Consider the following 24,909-nt stretch of genomic DNA (forward strand, 5'->3'; position numbering starts at 1 on the left):
AACTCAATTTCTGACCGATTAAAATGCCACCTTGCTCGTCACTCTCAAACTTTCAAACTCACTCACTCGTCACTCTCAAAATCACTCACTCTCAAACTTTCCAACATAAACTCACTTAGACACCCAAATCAGTCACTCAAACACTCTCACCCTCAAACACTCTCCTCCTTCAGACATCAAGACCCACCCAAATCACTCACTTTCACACTCAAACACTCTCACACTGAAACACTCTCACCCTCAAACACTCTTCTCCTTCAAACACTGAAACCCTCACCGGCGGCCATACATTCAGACAACCAAACATCGAAGACGCTTACCGAAACCCTCTTAAGGTATGTTTTTTCATTTCTATGTTCATTTATAGTTGGACCCAATTTCTTTCTTCTTCTGATGGATTTTATTTGGTTTCTACCCATTTTTTGTTTGGCTGTTGTTAATTGGTGTGTTTGATTGATGAAAAAAATGCCGGAAAGAAATTATTTTGTATTGGGTATTAGAGTTTTTGAGGGTATAGTATTGAGTTAGCTTTTTAATTTTCATATTCTATATATTTTTTAATTAAATTTTGGTTTTGGTTGATGAAATATTGTAGGCAACAAAAAGAAAATTATTTAGATATTAGGTTCTTAGGGAGTGCTATGTATTAAGTGCTATGTATTCTCTGCTAAAAAAGAAAGCTGGGATTTTTGAAGTGGATTATGTTGAGGCAATGGGTTGCATGAATAGGGGTTTATGAGTGGTGGTCTGTATTGGGTTGGTGTTGATTTCACTGCCACATTTTGTGTTGGGCTCATGACCCAACTAATGGTAAAGAGCAAAATCACATTTTTCTATTTATGTTTGTTCATAGTGTTCTTTTAGTTTGTTTGGTTGTCAGGAATGTGAAAAGGAAAGTTATTGAAAGTTGCTTTTTTGATTAACATTTCATTTCATTTGCTTGATTCTCTCTGATAACCGAACTCGGAGTTAGACTTGCTATTATAAATTTTTTTATTTGATTAAAATTTTCTTAGTTAATGTGCTAATTGGAGCTTGGAAGCAAGCATCTTATTAGAGGTTGCTTTAACAATGGAATTTCTTGTTTACATGTAATCCTAACAAAATTATTATAGTAGGTAGAGTTAAATTGTCAGAAGATAATTTGAACTTGTAATTAAAGGAAGGGGTAGGCTTCAAAAGTGGTACAGACAGCACCTACTTCAGTTGAAATAACCAATAAATAGGCTCAAAGGTAGAATTATGATCCCCTTTTATTAGGACTTGAAGAATTATCATCACTTATCAGAGTATGATGCACATGGCACATGATTAAGTGTTGGGCTAGCCAAGAATTATAGCCTAGGCCGTGGTACTTGGCACTTTCCTATTTGGGTCAATAATAATATTCCATTTTGCAAATATAAAAATTGTTTTTGTTTCTCTTTGGGAAAAAAGATTCAAGATCTTAAAAATTCCATGGGCATATCCAATTCTCCATATCAAATGCTTTGATTGATTTACAACTCATACTATATAAAATTTATGTTATGTGATGTACTCCTTAAAAATTTCATGGGCATATTGCCTCTTGTTTTGCATCCCATACCTTATAGTAAGAAGGCTTATGGTCATCATATTTCGACTCCATCATAGATTTGAGATGCTTAATTGGGGTAGTGTGATCCTTGCCTAACTTTTTAGGGATGTCTGATGCAATAAAATTAGAATTCATCATTCTACTATTATTTCATAACCCAATCTATATACACGTGTGAGGACCCACATACACGGTGACCATCCATAGTCCGTGGAGCTTGGGCTTCATGATTGCCATGACATACCCCTTGCATGACTCATTCACGCATTTTGCACAAATTTTAACCTTCGTCGACCTATTAATCACAAAATGTTTGTTTTCCTTCAGGACATAAATTGTTAATGCACGCTTCACCTCCACTTTATTGGAAAAAGTCAACCATTTGCTAAAATTCATCCCCTCTTTCCAAGTAGATACAAATGGTATCTCAATTTTTGAAGGATCAACCATATTTGCCCAATTACTTGCAGAGAATGACAAGGCAAGAGGTGCGTAGGCAGGTATTGAATTCGTAATGTTTTAGACACCAATAACTTTGTCTGCATTAGTTTCACTACGGTCAAATATTTCATCATCATCAATGTCTCTCTCAAAGTACCCTTGTTCAATCCTCTCTTGATACTTATCTCTATCGGCAAAATCTTCACCATTAATGACAATCTCATCAACAAAGTCATCATCATCATCCTCTACATGTGTAAAATGCTCATATTGAGCATCCGAAATTGTAACCTGTAAACTTGTGGTTGTTTGTTGGATTTCCTCGACACCAACTTCTACATGTGGCTCCAAATTTATGTACAACTCAATACCACTTACTTGGATTATTCTCTCCAACTTTTGAAACATGATCTTTACATGTTTGTTTGCTTCTATCGCCATATACTTGTAATTAATCCGGTGCTTGAGGGCTTCATGTGGAGAACGATAAGTAATTTGTATGTTGTGCATAGTAAGATTCACACACAATTCTTCCATAACTATCATCTTCAATTCATCAAGGGTATTCAACCTACGATCAATTTGAGAATAATAGCACTTTATACCTAGCTCTTCAAATGGCAATCCCTTGTTCGCGTTGGCATTGTTAAGTGGCCCATCGTGGCATATGATTATATCAATTACAGTTATTGTGAACCTGTTAGAGTCATGTGTACTATGTTAATTAGAAAACATTTTTATCTAGTCTAAGTATACAACATTTTCTTTACACAAAGTACAAATTCCAATTCATTCAAAGGGCATGAATTTCATTACACATTCGTACGTTAGACAAAAAAATGTCTTTAAATTAGTTCTGATAACACTACCCATTTCATACTCAATACTACAAAAAAAAAAAAAAAAAAAGCCAAAGTCCTTGTAAGATCATGATAAAAACACATTCTTGATAAGAGCTTAGAAATGATGAATAAATTTTGCTAACAAAAACCATGCAAATAAATAGTCAAAAAATTTACACTAACAAAACAAAGTTGTATATATTCACAATATCATGCCATCTTAATTTAGTTATGTTAAGTATCTACCAAATAAATGGTCAAAGTCTTGAACCCACACCCAATAACAAATAATACCCAACTGCAGTGACAATAAAATCTAAACCCTTACCTAAGATGTAAATTTGTTGAGAGAGAGGAGTAGTTGAGAGGAATGTGGTGTGAGATTAGAGGCAATGTGGTGTAAAAAGTGTGGGTGTTATGGGTGAGTGAGGCAGTGGGTTACTAAGGAGTGTGAGGAGTGTTAAAGGTTAGGAGTGTTATGGGTGAGTGAGTGTGCAGTGAGTTACTGAGGAGCGTGATCTGTGTTTATAAAATTTTGCCCGACAAAAATCGAGTCTATAAAACTCGAGATCCATGTGGCATTATACTTCATAGATCAGTTAATGGAATTTGCTCGACAAAAATCGAGTCTTAAAGATTCGGTTTTGCTTTTTAGAACTCAAGTCTATAAGACTTGAGATCTATGTGGCATTAATAGTTCCAACTCAGCATGTGAAAACCGTGTCTTTGAGCCTCGAGTTTTAACAAAAAAATGAGCCTATAAAACTCAAGATGCTAGGGTTGTGTTTGTTTTGCCTAAAAAGCATTTCAGGAAATCATTTTACACCCTACCGTGTGTTTGGTTGCGCATGGAAAATTTGGTTAAACGAAAAATCATTTCCATTGACCGTAAAAAGCTCCCACTTTAGCCGTAAAATCAATTACACTCTCATTTTACCTTCAAATGATTTCCAGGACTCAGATAGAGAGAGAGAGGGAGAGAAGAAAGAGTACAAGGGTCCGAAACCCATCTCCCCTCAGCTCCACCCCACGCACTAACGAGAGAGAGAGACGCAGCTCCACCCCACACGGAGACGCCGGTTCGAGGTCCCCCACACTCCGACGAGTAGCGTCGCCGTACCCGATCCACTCAACCTCACCTCCACCCACTTTGAGCTCTGCATGTACCCGATCCACCAAGGCAAAACTCTCCCTCACGCTGGCGAAACCTATCCCATCTCCAACATCTCCGATCCGTTGCTCCCACGTCGCTGGCGAGATCACACCCCAGCACCGATCCACCCTCTACAATACCCAATCCACATCCCTCACCTCTCTCAAACCCACACTTCTCTCAAACTCAACCTCACCTTTGAGATCACGTCGCCCATGACCCACCCATGACTGATCTCTCTCTTTCTCGATCTACTTGTCCCTTTCCCTCAATTTTTTATCACTCTCTCTACCTCCCTCTCTCAGTTTGACCGAATAGTTTGAGTTTAAGGAATGATTTTGTTTTGATTTTTGTTTTTTTAAGTTTATATATTGAAATTTTCTATTATAAAATTTCTTTGGAAGTTGAGAAAGTGACTGAGAAAATGTGAGAAAATAGCATATTCAGAATGCAAACAAACACATGAAAATATTTTCTAAAACAATTTTTATAATGTAGCCAAACACTTGAAAATATTTTCCTTCCCCGAAAATATTTTCACTTAAAAAAATATTTTACACTTGGAAAATATTTTACATTCAACCAAATGCATCTTGAGAGAGTTTCAATTTATGGCGTCCGCTCCTAATGATAGCTCTTTATTATCAGACCAAGACACCAATTAGTTTTTGGTATAGGCGGGGATTGAACCCTAGATCTCTTATACAACTATCAGAGATTTTACTAGTTAAACTAATTGGAACCTACAACCAAATGCATCTTAGTTTGCAATATTGTTTCAAAATGCATGTCAACTTATTATATTCTTTTCCCAAATTATCTCCCTCCTTTTCCCCTTAAACCCTAGCAAAAACCTTTCTCCAAAAACATTGTCTGTGTATCTTTTCTTTGCTTCCACAACAATGGCTGCCAATCTTCCCTTCAGAAACCTGCTTTCTCTTATGCAAAATCGTTTTTTGACAACATCGGCAGCAAAAACCTCATCAACTTCTCAACTACTTCCATCCTCTTTCACTATTAACTACCTCATGAACTCATGTGGGCTTCCCTTAGAAGCTGCTCTCTCAACCTCACAGAAGCTTAAGCTCAAAGAAAATAACCTCCAAAGGCCTCAAGCTGCGCTCACTTTCTTGAAATCTCACGGTTTTGACAGTACCCACATCGCGGAATTGATCAAAAAGCGTCCAATGATACTCCAATCCAAAGTGGAAGACAATCTCAAGCCCAAGATAGAGTTCCTCACTCAAAATGGCTTTGTGGGAAAGCTTCTTGCTGACTTCATTGTATTGAGTCCTGTCATTTTGAGGTGAGGCTTGAGTTCTCATATAAAACCATCGTTTCAATTTCTGAATACATATCTTGAAAACAATGAGAATGTTGTGGCGGCTGTTAAGCGGTCTTCGTGGCTTTTAAATTATGATTTTACCGGGTTTTTGCAACCAAATATTGATTTTTTGATAAGGGAAGGAGTGCCTTTACATAGCATACCGAAACTGATTCTAACGCAGCCTAGAACAATAATGCGGAAAGTCAATAGGTTGGAAGATGCAGCACAAACTGTCAAAAAATTGGGTCTAGAACCGGCTTCTCCGGTGTTTATGCATGCTCTTAGAGTATTGGTTTCCATGAATGAGTCAACTTGGAACAGAAAAATGGAAGTGTTGAAGAGCTTGGGGTGGTCAGAAGAGGATATTTGGTTGGTTTTTAAGAACAACCCGCAATGTTTGGCTTGCTCAGAGGAGAAAATGAGGAGTGCAATGGATTTCTATGTGAATACTATGGAGATGGATATAGAGTCTATAATTCGTTACCCCAGATTTCTTATGTATGCAGTTGATAAAAGGCTTCGTCCAAGGTATAATGTCTTGAAGGTTTTGAAGTCAAAGAATCTGCTTAAAGAGGGCAAGAATTATGCTTGGCTTCTTACTCCAAATGAAAACACTTTCTACAAGAATTATGTTGTTAAGCATTTAGATAGCATACCAGGCTTAATGGAGTTATACTGTGGTATCACTATGGCAGAGGATAAAGATAGTTGATGGCAATATGTAAGTTGAGCTCAATAATGTGAAATTTATTACTATCGAGGTTCTGTTTATTTTGGAAAGGAAATATTTTCAATAGATAATATTTTTAGAGAAATTTCTTTATTTTTTGTTACTTGCTTGACATCCTAAATGTAAACCAATTGTCACAATTTTGGTATATTTTTGGTTGACCACTAGAACATATCCCATTAGAGTAACAATTCTCAGTTGTAACAAATATATAGGCTAATACAAATGGGACATCTATATTTTGTTTCACATCATACTTTCTATTTTCTTGTTCCCATTCTTCTCTCTTCAATGTGACTGCCAGATATTATCTTGAATTTTATCATCTTTTTCATATACCTTGCTATTTTCTATGGTGATCATTCCCATAACCAATATACTGCATCAACCATTTATTTAGTTTCCTTTACTTGATGTGTCAACCTACTATGTTCCACTGTCAACTTTTGAAGCATTTGTTCCCATGCTAGTATAAATCAGGAGAACAATAGCTGAACAGTGAGGTCTTACTAGGTCCTAGACTAGTTGCATTTGAAACTTATCAATGAACTCTTCAGTTGATATAAGTATTTCCTGATATAACGTGGATTAAGTTTTGCTTTTTTGCTCACTGATTTCGCTAAGAATAAAAGATAATAAAACGATATCAAATAAATTTACCAATTCATGAGTGGGATCTGACAGATATTTTGATGTGGAGTAGCAGAAAAGAAGAAGATAAGCCACAGCTCTGCAAAACAACCTTGTCACTTGCATACAAGCTAAATAAGTTAAAGATCTTCTTTGCACTGCCATTGTTTTATAAGCTATTGACATGTCAATATTAGTTTTTTTTAGTATTATTGAGAAAGAGGTGAGTACAAGACAAGAAGAAGATAAGCCACAGCTCCAAAAAACAACCCTTTTATTTTCTTACAAGCTATATAAGTTTAAGGTCTTCTTTGCACTGTCATTGTTTTATAAGCTATTGACATGCCAGTATTAGTTTTTTTAGTATTATCGAGAAGGTGAGGGCAATTAGACGTCAATATTTGCAAGTGGATATCTGTTAAAGGAGTATGCAGACATGGAATTTGATGTAGTTTATATTAAATGGAATGTCATTAGAAACAAACAAAGCATCAGCAGTTTTTTTTTCCTTGTCATGCTTAAATAGTCTTCTTGGTGTGAAACAATACATATTAGAGCATATTTTTAGTAACTCTGTTTTGCATTGTAGGCATTGCAATAAAGGACCCCCACACCTTTGGCAAGAATATAGGATGAAATGAAAATGATTTTTCCAACACTCTGGAGAATGGAAGAAGATGTGTCCTCAATGTCAGGACTGGTCCTTCTTTATAGGCTTCTGTTGTTGCTAATACCACTGGACTTTTATGAGATAAAGATTACGGTCACAGAAAGCCATCTCTGCTTCATGTGTTGATTATCACAGTCGAGTGCAAAATGTTGGAAGTTGAAACTGCTATGTCATGGCCGGGCATTTCTACATACAGAAGTAGTATATTTCAGGAATATGATAAAAACAAACATAAATGAGAGGAATGGTAAATTTCATTTTATGATGTCCTTTGATGCCTTGGCATATGTAATATACTGACCTCCGTATTGTCCTTATCATTGTTTCCTCTCAGGAGATGGTTTCTGTTTTAGAGCATCAGCATTTTTCTTGATTGTTTGCTACTGATTAACATGAGTTCCATAACCTCCTGATGTTGGCAATAAGTGTAATTTGTTTACTCAATTTTCCACTGTTGGCAAAGCTCATATGCTTGAATGCATTGAAATTGTATTTCTTACATTTCTTATGGTTGTCAGAAGTCTGTTACTCCTAATATGAAGAGAACTATCATTTTCCCCTCCAAATATCTCAAAAGGCATTTAAACACATATCTCCAAAGGCAGATACATCATATGATAGAATCAAACAAGCATTTTATGACATCCAAAAATTAAAGGAATAGCATTCAATCCAAGCATATTCATGTTCCTCAACCATATCATACTCGTCAAATAAATAAATGCATGTCCATGTGATTATGTATGACTTACATCACTACATCACTACACCTATACATCAATGCATGTTCATATTTATGTGCATGTTCATGGTATTCAAACAATCTAAAACCCTAATAAGCATCTAAGAGATGAAACAAGCAAACTAAAACAAAACAAAGAGGAAAAGGCTTAAAGATACAGAGGCTAGCTTAAAATAGAGGCTAAAACATGCGAACAGGACGAAAGAAAAAAAACAGAAATGGAATTAGACTTTCTGGGCTTGAGTATGCATGCGCATACATAGGACATACGTGCACATACCAACTGTATGCGTATGCATACTCGTACGTTACAGGTTTGCATATGCATGCAAGTTGGATGCGCATGCATACACACCCGAAACCCTAAACCCAAAAAACCGGAGCAGAAAACAAAGAAAACACAATAGAAACAAGGAAACTAAAAACCTAGCATGCTTTTAACACAAACACGAAATAAACTAAGACTAGACTGATACATTAAAGCTTTAAAACATGTAAATAAACAAAGGAATCAAAGAAAATCTAAGAAAAGTGAAGAGCCAAAGATAGAACCTTTACCTCAACACAAAAACTCTCTAGAACTTGATTTTGACCATTCCCCTTAGTCAATCTATCTAAAAATAATTCAAAAATGTGTTAGTAAACTTATAACTCAAAGATCAAGACCAAAAAAGGTCCTGATCAAATAAAATTTGGCCTAAGGATGTTTTATGAAAAACGCCCCTCTTTGATTCACTATTTTCTAGTGAATCTTATGTGATTTACCATTGGAGTTCATCCTCCCTTTGAAAAAGTTCCATTTATGGCTTTATAAAGTAAAAAAAAAAAAAGGGTTTGGAACGGCTCCCAGATGATATGGGATTCATTGCAAACCAAGTTTAAGGTAGAAAACATTTCCTTTATGGTTTTTGGAACCCTAGCATGTGCATGTGTATGCGTACGCATGCATGAAGTATGCACACATAAATCTTAAGCATGTGTGCGCATAAGTGGGAATGCACACATACGTGGGAATGCGCACACATGCCCTAGGGTAGCGAGTTCCCCAGATGTCAAATAGCATTTGGTAGCGAGTTCCCCAAAGGTACTAACAACTCTCAGCAACTGACTTTAGTTTAATCATTTCTTCATCAATATCCCACCACCTCATCAATTAGTAGTAGGCCAAGCGCTATAGGATTCCCCCGAACGATAATTTCTATGTCCTAATACACATGTTGCCGAGTTGAGCTCACTCCAACCGAGTTCGAGGTCCACTTCCATATTATGGGCTGGTTTGGGCTACTCAGGCCGATCTTGGGCCTAAGTTAAATGGGTCAATATTGATTTTTTGGGCCCAAACCCCTCCACAGATAACATGCTTGTTTCCCCCTTTATGTGCTTTCTTTGTTTCTTTGTTATCTCTTTTGCCTATCTACTGGCTTAGTGTTTCCTTTATTGAAGCGAGGGTGCAACTTCTAAAATGCAAGTTAAGAAGGGTAAAAAAGCAAGCAAGAAGACGCAAGCACAAAAAGGGCAATGTTCAGTAGATTAGGAGGCTTAGTCTCTCCATGTAGTTATCTTTTTCCCTCTCTCAACCTTTTTCTTTAGAACCATGTATCTAGGGTAGGGTTGCTCTCTTTGTATCTTGCTTGGGTCACATTCCTAGGGTATGGCAATGTCTATTTTATCTTTTCAATAACTTGTTGGGCCATACCCTTTGGATGTAGGCATGTATGCTTTATCTTTCTTGTACCTTGCTTGGGCCGCGTTCCTTGAGTACGACATTGTCTGATTTACATTTCCTATACCTTGTTGGGCATACCCTTGGAGCATTGGCAATATCTGGTTTGGAATTAAAGTATTAACTATTAAACAATAAATCAATACAAGGCAGTGAAGGCAGACTACTCGCAAAGGACTAAAAAAGAAGCGGAGAAGAAGCAAAGAACACAAAAACACAGAAGAAGTAAAAAAAAGGAGAAGCTACCAGCTGTGAGGAGGTGGGTTCCTTCAAGAAACCAACAACATGTTGGTGACCTGCTACCACAGGATCATTTCATTTAGCAAAAATCATTTAAAACGTAAAAAGGTATGTTCTTTTCTGTACCACCTGGAATTGATATATCCTCCAAAATTCAACGAAACAAGCCAGGCCGGAACAGGCGGAATGAACCAAAATTCAATTCGAGGTGGAACGAAGGGGTAATTCCTACCGGCTAAGTGACTGGAACGAAATTTTGCAGCCATTTCGGCCGGTGTGGAACGAAATCAATCATAACATTCCCCACTTTGTGTGCTTGCATTGTGCATGATATATGTGTGTGTGTGTGTATATATATATATGTTTGTTTGTTTGTGGGTAGTCATGCACTTTTTATGATGGACTCCCATGGTTAGGAGAGCAGCCCTCTCGTGATTATGGGTGCTCTTAACCTTGTGGTGTGGGTATGCACTCAAGGCGACTGCTGTAGGCGCATATTCGTACTACATCCTGTGCATGATCATCACGGTGTGTTTGTCTCGATCCATGTCAGCTAGTGACATCGGTTTCCCTGTATATGTGACATGCATCAACATGCTTGATGCTTTGGTGAGCTTCAGCTTGCCCTCGTATGAACATGCTAATGCATTTTGTATACATAGGCACGAAGCTCTGTTGGTGTGCCATAGCACACCAAACGCGAAACTCTACCGAATTTTTGCCATGAAAACGGGGAAACTTTGTTGTGGTATTCTTACAGCGAAAGCTTAGTGAGGATAGCGTTTTGTGTGCAATAACGAACTAGAGGCGAAATGCTACTAGATTTTCTCCACGAAAATAAGGTGAGATGTTGCTAGATTTTCGTCGTGGATATTTGGAAATAATTCCAAATGTACTAGTAAAACATTGATAGAGATTACACCCTTCCAAAATCAAACCTCGAAGCCCAATTCTTTAAAGCCTCATGAGCTAGTGCCAATAGCTTGTTTTAATTGTCAATGTCTGAAAATTAAGATTTTACAAAAACAAAGGATTGTCTCCGGACAAGCGTTGCGGGGTACCTAACACATTCCATACACGTAATTGGATTTTTGAACTGAAGAATCAAGATTTTTTACTCGTCCATATTAGATTAGTAAAAACAACTTTTTCTTAGCCTAGGATTGGTAATAAAATCAAATAAAGTCAGGTGACCAATCATACCTTAGAAAAATCCAATGATTAGTGGCGACTTCACTTACCTTTGTAAATTATAGGCTAAAATTGACTCAATTCAAGTCACACACTAGAGGTACCCTTTTCACCCTCATTTCACAGCACTTAAGGTCAAACTTTCATAAATAAGGGATTGAGTGTCATTGCGATGGGTGGTCGGCCACTGTAGGGCATCAACACCATGGATTTTGGGGGATCCCTAAAAGACTTGACACGGGCTCTTGCGCCCACTTGAACATGGGTAGTTAGCATTAAAAGAGCTTCCCATAAATAACATGGGTAACGGCTCACCTAAGAGACAAGCAAAAGCGTAATGGATGGGCCAACGTGTAGAAGGACATTAAATCCTACAATGCCCCAACATTTTTTCCCAATGGATACAAGACCATTAAGGTCGGCATTTATCCCCATAATGAGGGACAAAGGCCTATAAAAAGGCATAAACAACCAGAACAAAGGTACACAACTGTTTTACAATATACGCACTACAATTCTCTAACCAAATAGCAATTCCTCTGTACAGTTAAGCTCTGATCTTATTGACTAGCTCGTTGAAGGCCCTTTGACACACACCATACTATATGCTTTGAGAACCTTATCCCTTTTTGTAGGATCTCATGGCTGCTGTGTTAATGTCATCCATCCATATAGATAAGGAGTTCGACTAAGGAATTTTTGCATCATTAGTAACAATGAATTTTGAAACTAGAAAACTAAAGTGAAGGTTCAAATAAACGTCCTGTAACCTTTTATAATATATATATATATATATATATTTGTATTTTTCTATTTCAAATCTTGCACAACTTATTAGAAAGAGAGTGATATCATCTATATTCTCCATTGACTCATAGATATCCTTGAAAATACCCAATTTCCTTAGTCTTTCACTAGAATCCATCTAGTGATGATCTTGAAGATGAACTTTCATAAATAAGGGATGCTAGTGAAGAAGGTGGAGTGGAAGCTCATCTAGAACTTTATTCATCTGCTTATCTTCATTAAATAAATGGAAAAAAAAAATGATATTTTTCTTCTTTTTGGGTGCTCCAATTCCATATGCATTCTTCATCAAATTCCACATCCCCATTGATTTATGGTACTTGAATTTCACAACTTATAACCCTTAGAGCTTGGATCATACCTATAAACACATACTTCTCACTATGGTTATCTAGCTTGGACCTTTCTTGATCGGGTACATGCATATATGCAATGCTCCCAAACAAACATAAGTGAGAAATATTAGGATTCTTTGAGCTCCAAGCTTGCTATGTGAGGTTCTTCCTCATACAATCCTTATGTGAGACTAAAATTAGTCAAATAGACTGCATGAGTGGGTTCATCCCAAACTTCTTTGGACATTCTCATACTCTTTAACATTCTTTTGGTCATGTTACCACTTACCACTACCTACCATACATGTTGGGATTTGAGAGACACCTTCCTTCAGATATTCCAATTATAAACAAATATAAAAAATTGGTAACTCATGAAAACTAAAAATGTTGCCATCTAGCTGGAAAAATGTTGTTCTCACAACGAATCTACTAGCTTTGATACCATGTTTTTGAAGTTGGTGGGTCTTTACATAATCACATTCCCAAACACTAATACACCATATATAATGGAAGAGACACACACTCTCAGAGCACACCAAGGAAGGTAGAATGAATGGGGAAGAGGATGAGAACTCTTTGTTTGGAATGGAGGAAAGCATGCGTATATATACTATACCATACAAATTATACAATCTTAACTTCCACTATATATTAAATTACATAATTTCAAGTTTTAACTACTCCATAGAATAACTTTTTTATATATTAATGAATTAGAGAGTTTTATATGACATATGGCTTGTAGGTACATTTGTTGTGACATGGAAAGGAGAAGAAAATAATTCCCCTCTTATTAATTTCCCTCTTTATTCTTTATTTTGAAACAATGATCATGGACAATTGGGGTTTCTACCCGGACCACCAAAATAAAAGAAGCCTCCATAATCTTTGATACTATAGCAATTGGGTTTCGTCATGAATATCACAGGGTCCCGGGGCGCCCTTTTAAATTGTGTACCATCAATGATATTGAGATTTTTGAAGAAACTAGCCTTGCCGGGCCCTTCTTCTGCGAAATGGCCACTGCCCATTTGTGTTGTGGTATGCTGCCCTCCTGAATTATAATTTATGACTTCTCCTCCCCATCTAACTCTTGAAGCACTATCAGTCAGGATCGAGAATATGGAAGATGGCCAATATCCAAAGGGTTTGTGGTTAATATTTATCCACCAGTCTCCCCCTCCATAATCGTCCTACCTCATTGCACATGTCATGCAAATTAGTTTGTAATATTTTGAATGATCAATAAACGTATAAAGACTAATGAAAGAGAAAACAAATGAATCTTTTTGTGTAGAACAACAGCTTAAATTCACCATCTTAAAATATAAATTAGGTAAAAAGAAATTTTGCATGGAAAAAAAAAAAACTTTAAATTTAAAAGTTGTATATAAAAATACATAAACCGGGAAAAAATAATTTAAAACATACATTGTTTTAACTAAAACTAGAAGAATTTCAAACATATCAATAACATTTGTTACTGTAAATTTTTCTTGAGGAAAAAAAAGAACATATGATATGATCATATAGGTCTACCCAAAAATTAGAATTATTTAATAAAGTAATCAAATTGAAATGTTGTACTACACCTTCCAAACGTAGAACTTGAGTGCATATTGGTTACCACCATACTTGGAATAAGGGGTGACAATTGCACCCAACGCAATCTCTTTGTCAACATGAACAAAGCCAGGGCACAACAGATTATAGCAACCTGTTCTTTGATATGCATCATCCTGTAGCCATGATTAAAAAAAGACACTTTCAAACAAGAAATAGCATATGTAAACATGGCTAGGGCTGGCAGGGAAGTCAAATATTAAAACACCTACAGTCCAATATACGAAGAGTCTAGTGTTTTTATCTCCATATAGACCTTTGCAAACCTGGTTTTCCACACAAAATAATTTTGTAAGAAAATGAAAAATTATTAGTAATTAATTATTTAGCATGCGCCTAAAAGAAAAGATGATGATGAAATTATATATACCATCGCGCCGGCTTCAATGGAATCAAGATCTTGACCATATTCACCTTTCATCACCCAGAATTGATAGCTGCTAGACTCATTTTCTTCTTGGGTATAGGGGTTCCATATGTTCATGTCTGCCGTCAGTCCATAATACTTATCCCAAGTCTCACTATACGTTGCATTCTTGAAACTCAACAAGAAAAATAAAGGTTATGAATGTCGATTTGTGTCCTTCGTTATAGTAGATACCATTGAGCTCAAACCTATTAATAATATTGGTTAAAAATTAAGTTGTACCTCATGGATATTTGGATCGACATTACTCTGAGTATGAGGGTTGGTATGGTATTTTTTCCTTCCAAAATTTGCTATAGAGCCTGCCCTTAATAAATCTTCTTCTTTAGTTCTTCTTATGGGAATAGTTCCTTCTGGGCACCTTCCATTCAAGTGCCATGGCTGAGTAAATTCGGGCTCGGAGTTTGAAGAGACGCCATTGATTTCATCAAATGAGAACCCTTCTGGGTAAGAACTTGGTCTCATCTATTGCATTTGGCATAGATACCAATGGAAACCCGGTCCATACCATACATACAATAAGTATCAAATTATTCGTGATACCAAATGAAATTGAGTTAATTAAACTAGTTACCTGAATTGTGTGATTTTTTAACAAAGGATGATCAAAAGCCGGCTGCTTGTAGATGTCTACGCAGTCGATTATATCTCCATCCGGGCTCTGTATCAGATACATTCTCATCACACACACATAGATATTAGTCTGAATTCTCAGTGTTGTAATAAAATTACACTGCTATTGCACATGGCAGTCATGTAGACACCATAACCCACAAAAGAGAATGACTCTTCTAAGACTGAAGCAGAAAATACTAGAACACAAACATGTTAAATGAAGTGATTAATAACCTCGATGGATTTAAGAGTGGGCTTGTTAAGGCGCTTTAATTGCTGTTGGACCTCCAGTTTTTGTTTCTTACCAAATATGGTGTTAGTGTTTCTATTTCCAGCTGATGACATTGGTATGAGAAAGAACAAGCAATAAAAGGTCATCTTTACTGCCCTCGACCACCTCCTCTCACTTCCACAAGGGAGAGCCATGAGTGACTAGCTAATATTAGAATCAAAATTGCGTTGTACAGAGATGTAATAGCTAGCTTTGATCGTCCCCTTTGCAATACTTAAACGTGAGATGTAATAGCTATCTTTGGTTGTCCCCTTTGCAATACTTAATCATGCATTTGTTCATCCTCTTTGAACTGTTTCACATCCTATTTATCAATATATATACACATACAAACTTTTATAATAATGATCACCCTGTTTTAAGTAAAAACATCCTATTTAATTTCCTTTTGACAACTACCATTCTTTTGTTTCTTTGTCTTTTTATAGGATTGGTCAAAATTTAATTGAAATAATTCTTCCTCTTTGAACAGTTCCACAAGCTAAAAATTTTGGAAGTTTCTTTTTTTAAGTTAAATAAGGGAAATTCGGAGATTGTTTTCAAAAACATTTAAGGTTACAACCAAACATAGGAAAATTAGATAGTTTTATAGAAAATACTTTTTGAAAAATGACTTATTTTCTAGAAAAAATTAACAACAAAACAAACAGGCTGGTGGTAGTGGGAAGTGAGAATAGATGAGGTTTAAATTTTGTAAAATAATTTTATTTTACTTTATCTAGTTAATACACAATTCAATTCACATACATTAGAATGTAGAAGTTTAAGCATAATAGAATTTCTATTTGACTTAGAAAAATGTTTCTTTGTCATCTTTGCTTGAATACAAATCTCACATTTCTTTTCATCATCATGCTTATATGAAATCATACCATGCTTTGAAAAAAATTTCAAGCATTTGAAATTTAAATGTCCTAATCTAGGGGAATTTATTTTGTTAAGCATTCAGATAGCATACCGGGCTTAATGGAGTTATACCGTGGTATCACTATGGCAGAGGATAAAGGTAGTTGATGGCAATATGTAAGTTGAGCTCAATAAAGTGAAATTTATTACTATTGAGGTTCTGTTTATTTTGGAAAGGAAATATTTTCAATAGATAATATTTTTAGAGAAATTTATTTATTTTCTGTTACTTGCTTGACATACTAAATGTAAATTTCTAGTCTTCCATACCTTGTTAGATTGGAATGTTGCTTTTCACCCTTCTCCTTGTTTTACTCTTTTAGATTTGGTTGAGCATTGTAGTTTGAGAGCTGTTTGTAATTCTCCTGAGTACACTCCCAGTGTACCTAGTGCTGTCTTTTTTAAGAAAATTTTCATTACTTTTCAGAAGAAAAGAAAAAAAGAAAAAAAAATCTATGTTAAAACCAATAAAAACCACAAAAGGTTGGAAGGCAGTGATGTTTGTTGTTGTGGTGGGAATAGTTTTAGGGGTGGAGGTGGTGGTGGTGGTGCAAAGTTGGAGGGAGGAGGGAGTTGGTGGTTGCAGCAATACAGAGTAGCTGCGTGGAGGAGGTAGTGGTGTGGCAATGCAGAATATGGGGAGGGAGGTGGTGGTGGCAGTGTGAAGGAGGGAGATAGAGGTGGTGGTTGCAGGGGGGAGGTAGGGGCAGGGTGGGTGGTGGGGGGGGGGGGGGGTGGCACAGAGGAGTGGGGAGCAGGGGTATAGATTTGATCTGTAAATTGGTTCTCACTTTCACAAAGTGTAAACCAATTGTCACAATTTTGGTATATTTTTGGTTGACCACTAGAACATATCCCATTAGACTAACAATTCTCGGTTGCAACAAATATATAGGCCAATACAAATGGGACATCTATATTTTTGTTTCACATCATACTTTCTATTTTCTTGTTCCCATTCTTCTCTCTTCAATGTGATTGCCTGATATTATCTTGAATTTTATCATCTTTTTCATATACCCTACTATTTTCAATGGTGATCATTCCCATAACCAATATACTGCATCAACCATTTATTTAGTTTCCTTTACTTGATGTGTCAACCTACTATGTTCCACTGTCAACTTTTGAAGCATTTGTTCCCATGCTAGTATAAATCAGGAGAACAATAGCTGAACAGTGAGGTCTTACTAGGTCCTAGACTAGTTGCATTTGAAACTTATCAATGAACTCTTCAGTTGATATAAGTATTTCCTGATATAACGTGGATTAAGTTTTGCTTTTTTGCTCACTGATTTCGCTAAGAATAAAAGATAATAAAACGATATCAAATAAATTTACCAATTCATGAGTGGGTTCTGACAGATATTTTGATGTGGAGTAGCAGAAAAGAAGAAGATAAGCCACAGTTTCGCAAAACAACCTTGTTACTTGCTTACAAGCTAAATAAGTTAAAGATCTTCTTTGCACTGCCATTGTTTTATAAGCTATTGACATGTCAGTATTAGTTTTTTTTAGTATTATTGAGAAAGAGGTGAGTAGAAGACAAGAAGAAGATAAGCGGCAGCTCCACAAAATAACCTTGTTACTTGCTTACAAGCTAAATATGTTAAAGATCTTCTTTGCACTGCCGTTGTTTTATAAACTATTGACATGTCAGTATTAGTTTTTTTAAGTATTACTGAGAAAGAGGTGTGTAGAAGACAAGAAGAAGATAAGCCACAGCTCCACAGAACAATCCTTTTATTTTCTAACAAGCTATATAAGTTTAGGGTCTTCTTTTCACTTCTGCTTTGCTTTGACCTACCACTTGCATCTCCATCATGTTGTCCTGATAATACAGAAAGCATCAGAAAAGAAAAGAAAAAAAAAAGAAAAAAAAAAAAAGAACCATTAAGTACATAATTAAATAAGCAAGGTTAATATTAGCTGCAATTGCATCCTTACTGGATCCAGCGATATTTTCTCAAAAAGGTTTAATTAGGAGGGATCACATTGCACAACTTTATTCATTTAGTTCAAATTTAAAAAGAACTTCATTTCATTTCACTGAACAATCAGCCCAATGGTTGTATATCAGTTCAGTTTTTGCTACCAGTGGATATCATCCACAGATCCACTAGTATCACTCATACACAATAATTTCAAGCAAGAGTAGCTCTTTTTTTTAAGGAAAATGTTCTATAAATGCGACACATCAGTGATAAGCAAGCAGTAGAAAATAAAACAGATTTAGAATTTATTTAAAATAGGGAAAAAAAAGAAAGAAAGAAAGAAAAGAAAACTGCAATCCAACTTGGCACAAACATTTTATTATGAAGAATTTGTAAATGAAAGGATCCAAAAGAACTAGTCAAACAGAGACAAAGCGAGAATAACAAAATCCAGGATTTAAATTTAAAAATAAATGAAAAATCAACATCCTAAATCTATAGGTAAAATATTAGAAAGCCCTATATTTACATTCAAGGACTTGATCTTCAATTTATTTGGATGTTGGCCAATCTAGTGGCGACTACCCTCTTTGTGCATCATAACATTCTCTATTTTTTTTTTTTTTTTGATAAGTAATAAAAATATATTAAAAAGAAAAAGGGTGTCACCTGAGTATACAGGAAGTATACATCAGGGACAAAAAAAATCTTATTGTACATCATAACAATCTTATAGTTCCAAACTATAGCAATGCACTGTTTTTTACCTAATTTTCACAAGAGAGATTAACGTGGTATCTACACAAGAGAGAGATTAATAAGTTGCAACAAACACCACCCTAAAACCCATTTTCCATTTATATGGAATACATGGAACACATATGAATGTAATTTTTATGATAGATAATCTTTTACTGAAATAAAAGGTGCAACTACAAAAAGTTTCTTGTTAAATCACTAACTTTTTTTATAAGTTATTTAAAAATTTTATTGGTTACCCTCAACTTCATCATCATCGTCATCCTCGTCGTCATCATCTTTGTCCTCAAGCACAGGCTCATCGGGCTGCCCACAAAAATTTAGTTCCAAAGCATTTTCAAGCTTATCAGCATGGAAGTAATAGCCATTTGAGAGCAAAAATTGAGGGAATTTGGAGTAAAAAAGATATATACGGGCCCATTTCATCTAATGGAATTAAGAGGACATAAATAAATAGAAAGACTGAAAATCGCATATACAAAGAAGCCAAAATATGGCGGACACCTTGTATGTCATTTGTCTGTTATTTTGTTAAAGTTCATTACGGCATATATCTCTCATACAAAACAGGGATGGGATGGTAAAGCAGAGAATCATCACAACAATTCCAGTTGAACTGACTTTTCAAAGTTCGGAAAATCCTTGCCATTCTCTATATAACCTCAAATCAGAGGTCGCCAAAAACATAATACACCCATATACTCAATCTCAACTGGCCCCTCCTCCACATATAAACTCTAGACGGAAAATGATGTCGTGGGTTCAACTCCCATTGGGTTGCGCGTATCATTTATCATTCAAAAATAATAACCCATTCAAGAACCGCAATTTCCACACACAAACATAAAGCATAAAGTTCATTCTACATAAATTTCCACAAGACTCCCACTCTTTACACTCCCAAACCTCACTATTAAATAAAGCAAAATGCATTCATCCCAAATTTGTTATCCTTTCAATCTCATATAGCACCGAAACCATTAAAATTCAATGTACTCTACCTTCCCCCACACTTTTGCTGATTCAAATTTCCAGGGTTTGCTTGCTTGCAGATTGAATTTTTTCTGAACTGTGTGTCTAATACAGCATGTGGCAATTTGGCATACTTCTGTTTCTTCCCTCTTGTAGAACTAAACCAGTGCTTGTAAAAGGTGGAAGTGCACTCTAGAGCTTCTACTATTTGAGGAATCAAACAGGGTATCTTACTTTTTTTTTTGGGTGTGTATTTTTCATTAAATTGGGTTACTAATTTCCAAGTTGGGTGCTAAATTATTCTGTTTCTAGATAGCTGAATCCTGAATGTCAAAATTGCTTTCTGCATGGTAATCTTAAGAGACTTTCCAAAGCAACTTCCGGTTATTTACTACTCTTGTTAAGACGTGTATGTATTAGCCAAACCTTGAACTATGTTTAGAAAGTACATTTTCCTTAGCATTGATTTGTTATACTTATTACTCTTTATTTGTTCTCACACCAGTTACAACTCCATCAATCATACATATTCTTAGTCAATTTAATATACTTAGAGGAACTCTTTTCTTTTCAAAAACCTACCACAACCTCTCTAGGTATTCTATCATATGCTTTCTTTATATCAATAAAACCATATGGAGATCTTTCTGGGATTTTTTATATTCTCAATTAGATATCTAAGAAAATTGCTTTTGTGGTAGACTGCCTTGACATAAAACTAAATTGATTATCCAACATTGTTGCTTCATGTCTTAACTAAGAAGTATGGACATAGTCATGACATGACACCAAACACAACAGCATGATAATTCTTGAAATATTAGCACATGACATGGTGGGAATATGACAATTAATTTTTTTTTTTTGGATTGGTATAGGGGATATAACTATTAATAATCTATATATATATATAAAACCGAAGCTTTTGAAACTCCCACAATTTTTCACGTCAGTATTTATTTATTTATTTTTTTAATTTGATTTATATGTTTTGATTTTTTTTCCAACCCATTTACTCACGTCAGCATTATTAATTTAAAAATAAAAACTAATAAATCTCATTATTTCCTCACCAACAAAACCGGTACTTCTTCAAAATCTCTCCTCTTCTCACACGCACATCACCTTCCCCTAAACCTAAAACTCACCCTTTCCTTCCCCAAAATCAAAAGCCAAAACTCAGATTCTCCCACCGCCACCGCCGCCGCCACCGTCACCACGGATTGCTGCCACCACGAATCGTTGCCACTACATCTTTTGGTTTTCCTGTATTATGCAACTCATTCTCTACCTGTTATTGTTTTTAATTGAAAATCAAACTCCATACCCAGTGCCCAGGTATGCTTGCTTTCCTCTTTCTCTTTTCTCTGAATTTAAGTTTGTCCATTGAAACCAAACAGAGGAAAGGCAGCCTACTTAATTATGAAAACAAGGGAAATATTTCTCTTTTTTTTCTTTTTTTTTTTCTTTTTTTTTTAATTTGGAAATCTGATTTAGGTTTTGGTATTGTGGTCTGATTGGTTTTGATTTAGGAAGAACAGATGCTTGACATTGATTTGTAAAGCCTTTGCTTTTTTTAGTTAGGGTACCGATGGTTATTTTTCTTTGATTTTTTAAATTCCTCCGTTTAAATTATTTAACAAATTTACCATCTTTGGCTCATATATTTGTTTCACGTTGACCCATAAAGTTTATTTTGATGTTGAGATTGGTGGAAAGCCCGCTGGTAATGCTTTATTCCATTACGTTTCTTTTTTGCTTGCCATGTGTTTGATGAAATTTCTCTTTAGATAGATGGTACATAATTTTTGGATTCAATTCTTTATTTTTCCCATATTGATATAAATTTTGGCCTTTTGTTGTATTCACAAAATCCTTTTGAGTTGTCGTTGATTTCTTAGCTTGGTTTGTTTGCAGCAGACTAGCAGTTTTGCTGCTTTTGGGATTTTGTATATATATGTTGACTTTATAGGTTTATTTGTTGTTCAATTCTAAGATTCCAACATAATCAAACAAATAAATATGTGGCACTGGTATGAAACTATGAAATATTGGCACACCTTTGAGGTTTTTAAGTTGGAATATTTGTATTTGTAGTTTTTTTATTGACAAGATTTGATTCAAAAAGATTTGGCAAGTTTTTATCACCTTGATTTAAAAAAAAAAATAAAAAACCCTCTTTTTTTGTCGTCTCATAGTGGAATTGATAACTATTAATGCCTATTTCTTAATTTTTTAATTGTTGAAATTGTTTTAGTTATTGGATTAAAAATAAATAAATTGTTTTAGTTATCTTTATATGGAGATTTTTTAGTTCTATACCTTCGAATTAAATCAGTTTTAACCTCTATCATATTGCACTCAACATAACTTGCATACTTAAGTACTGTGTATCTAGGGATATTTTTGACACCTACACTTCGATATATGGATTTCATAGAGAGTTTGTAATGGTTAAATTGTTAGGGAGATGTTACATTTACTATTCTTTTGATCTTTTATTTAATTTGATTAGTACTTAATGCATTTAATCATTTGTTTAAATATGTTTTGGAAGTAGATTAGAACTTGATTTTAAAGTATGATTTTTGTGGAGTTGAGGTTTGCTTAGGTTTACAATTGATCATGAATGCACTTTTCTACTTTATTTCACTAAAATTTGGTCATCTCGGTTGCTTGATATTTATATCCTAACATGTGCTATAATTTGGTTGATAGTTTTGGTATGTGGCCATATTTATAGGCTTTAGAAGTCATTTTTTGCTATGTGGATAAAACAAAGTTATGAAATTTAGTAATTTTGTTGTTAATTGCTTGTGTTGAGATGTAATTTTTCTTAACTCTCTAGAATCTTTTGTTTGTTATGTTTCTCTTCTGAGTTGTAATTTTGTTGTTGTTTGCTTTTGTGATGTGTCTTTAAGGTTTTGCTCTTAGGAAGTTTTGTTGGCTAAGTGCATGACCTATGTTTATATTGAACATGTTGGTGAGTTCTTGCTTATTTACATTAAAAAAGTTTTGTTGGGTAAGTGTTTGATTTGTGGTTATATTAAACATGTTGGTGCGATTCTTCTTATTTATATTTAACTCACATTATTGTTGGTAGAGGAAGTCACATTATTTATACATTAATTTTTTTCATCTTTGTTGTCTTTCAAAATTTTAATTTATTCTTCACATTGGAGGGAAAATAAGATAAAAGGATAGGAAAAAAAATGCGGTTTCTTCTCCTGCAAAAATCTGAGTTGGATCATATGTTGTTCCATAGAATCAAATTTTGGCTTGGAATTATACTTTGCTATATAATTTGCCATTGATTATGCTACTGATATTTGTAGTCCAACTTGCAACTGAGTCTGAATGTAAAGCTTGATATCAAATGAATTCAGTGGTCTACAATTTGTAGTTGGATTGTCATCTCTTTTACCTCATGGAATGTTAGATGTTGTAGGTTGTTTATATTGTCATGATCCAAGGGGAAACAGTGTTTATCATCATCCCAAATTATTGTCTACAATAGCCAGCACTTTAGTGCATAGCATATGAATAGAGTCCAACCTCATCACCCCTAAGTGTTTGTGATGATACCTAAGCCAAATTGAAGTGTTTCAATTATAGGAGAGAGTCCGTTTTTTCTCCAACTCTTATTTTTTTGAGTTTGGGTTGCAGGGAATGATGATAATGCCAATTATTCACTCCCACCGCCAAGTGAAACCTAGCAGAGGGTGTGGTTTCCTTCAAAGAGAAGTGCTCCTTTGTCGTCTGTTGGACAAGTTACGCATTATGTAATTATGTTTATATTTTAATCTAAAGTTAGAAGTTGCCTATTATTTCATAGACATGTTTCCTTACCTTTAACTCAGATCTCGCTATAATGCTATTAATTAGCTATCAAAATATGCTCTGCCATCACACAAAGAAAAGTAAATGAATATGTCATCTGATAGCTCCAATGTTACACTTGACAAATATGGGTTAATAATAGACCTGACCTAACTACCTTATATAATCAAGGTTTCATTTAATTTTGTTGTTTTTAATTTAAAGGTGAAAATATGTTGAAGAAGTTAATGGTGGTCATTGCAATGGAATGGTACATTGCTTTCTCTCTAAACTAATAAACATGTTCCTATATTATTCTATTCTTAGTTGGTTATCTTTTTGGCATGTTATACAAAATGTTAGATTTGGGAGAGTTGCAGACTATGGCTTGGACTTCAGGAGGTTCACTCTTTATTTCTCAAGGGAGTAATTGAATTTATGTTTGAGTAAAGCAAATGACACAGAAATTTTTACTGCAATGCGTGGAGAATTTGGCAACCAAAAATCAACAATGGACTGAAATTACAGAGCATCCACTATGGTCCATGGAGCATCTCACTGTGGGCACAAGAATACTTGATTGAGTACACTAGATTAAGAAACATTGCAAATTAATTTATGCTTTTTTTTTTTTTTTTTTTGGTTTAGTTTCAGTGAAAGCCAATAAAATACAGGGTAATTGGGTGTGATGTAGATGTAGGGAAATCATATTGACGGTAAAGTTGTGTTATTTTATATTTATTTTGTTACAATTTTAATTATTCCACACTACTAGAATTTTGTCTGTTTGATTTCTTCACTAATTAGATATGCTCTCTATTTGTTCTTTATTCTAGATTTGTTCTTTTTTTTTTTCCTTGCAATAATGTAGAGTACAACTCCTAGCCTCATACTCATATTGGATTATGCATTATAATAATTCTCTTGGTTCTATTGTGGTGCAAAAGAATTTTGTTATTATATCTAATTTTAATTTTCACTTTTTACATGGTTATAGTTCCGATTTTATGTGATACACTACAATTGTGGGACTAAATTTTACTCAAGATAATATAAAATAGTTGTCATCTATCTTAACATTTACCAAGGAATTGTATTTGTGTAATAGCACGTTATGATTATGTAATATATTACTATATAAAATTTGAA

At 34.9% G+C, this 24,909-nt stretch overlaps 1 protein-coding gene and 1 long non-coding RNA gene across 3 annotated transcripts in view; both read left to right on the plus strand.

The window, feature by feature from the left end:
* LOC126723435 (uncharacterized) overlaps nt 1–24,909 on the plus strand; it is a 51,922-nt gene that overhangs the window by 24,764 nt on the left and 2,249 nt on the right. The window lies entirely within an intron of this gene.
* On the plus strand, nt 21,025–24,693 carry LOC126723437 (uncharacterized). Of its 2 annotated transcripts, none has more exons than XR_007654297.1 (4): nt 21,025–21,279; nt 23,608–23,723; nt 23,986–24,031; nt 24,124–24,693. It is a non-coding gene; the product is annotated as an uncharacterized LOC126723437 (long non-coding RNA). The 2 variants fall into 2 exon arrangements; XR_007654298.1 differs by having other exon boundaries at nt 23,608–23,711.

The sequence above is a fragment of the Quercus robur genome, chromosome 4 (assembly GCF_932294415.1).
Source record: "Quercus robur chromosome 4, dhQueRobu3.1, whole genome shotgun sequence".
In the NCBI taxonomy this organism is placed as follows: domain Eukaryota; kingdom Viridiplantae; phylum Streptophyta; class Magnoliopsida; order Fagales; family Fagaceae; genus Quercus; species Quercus robur.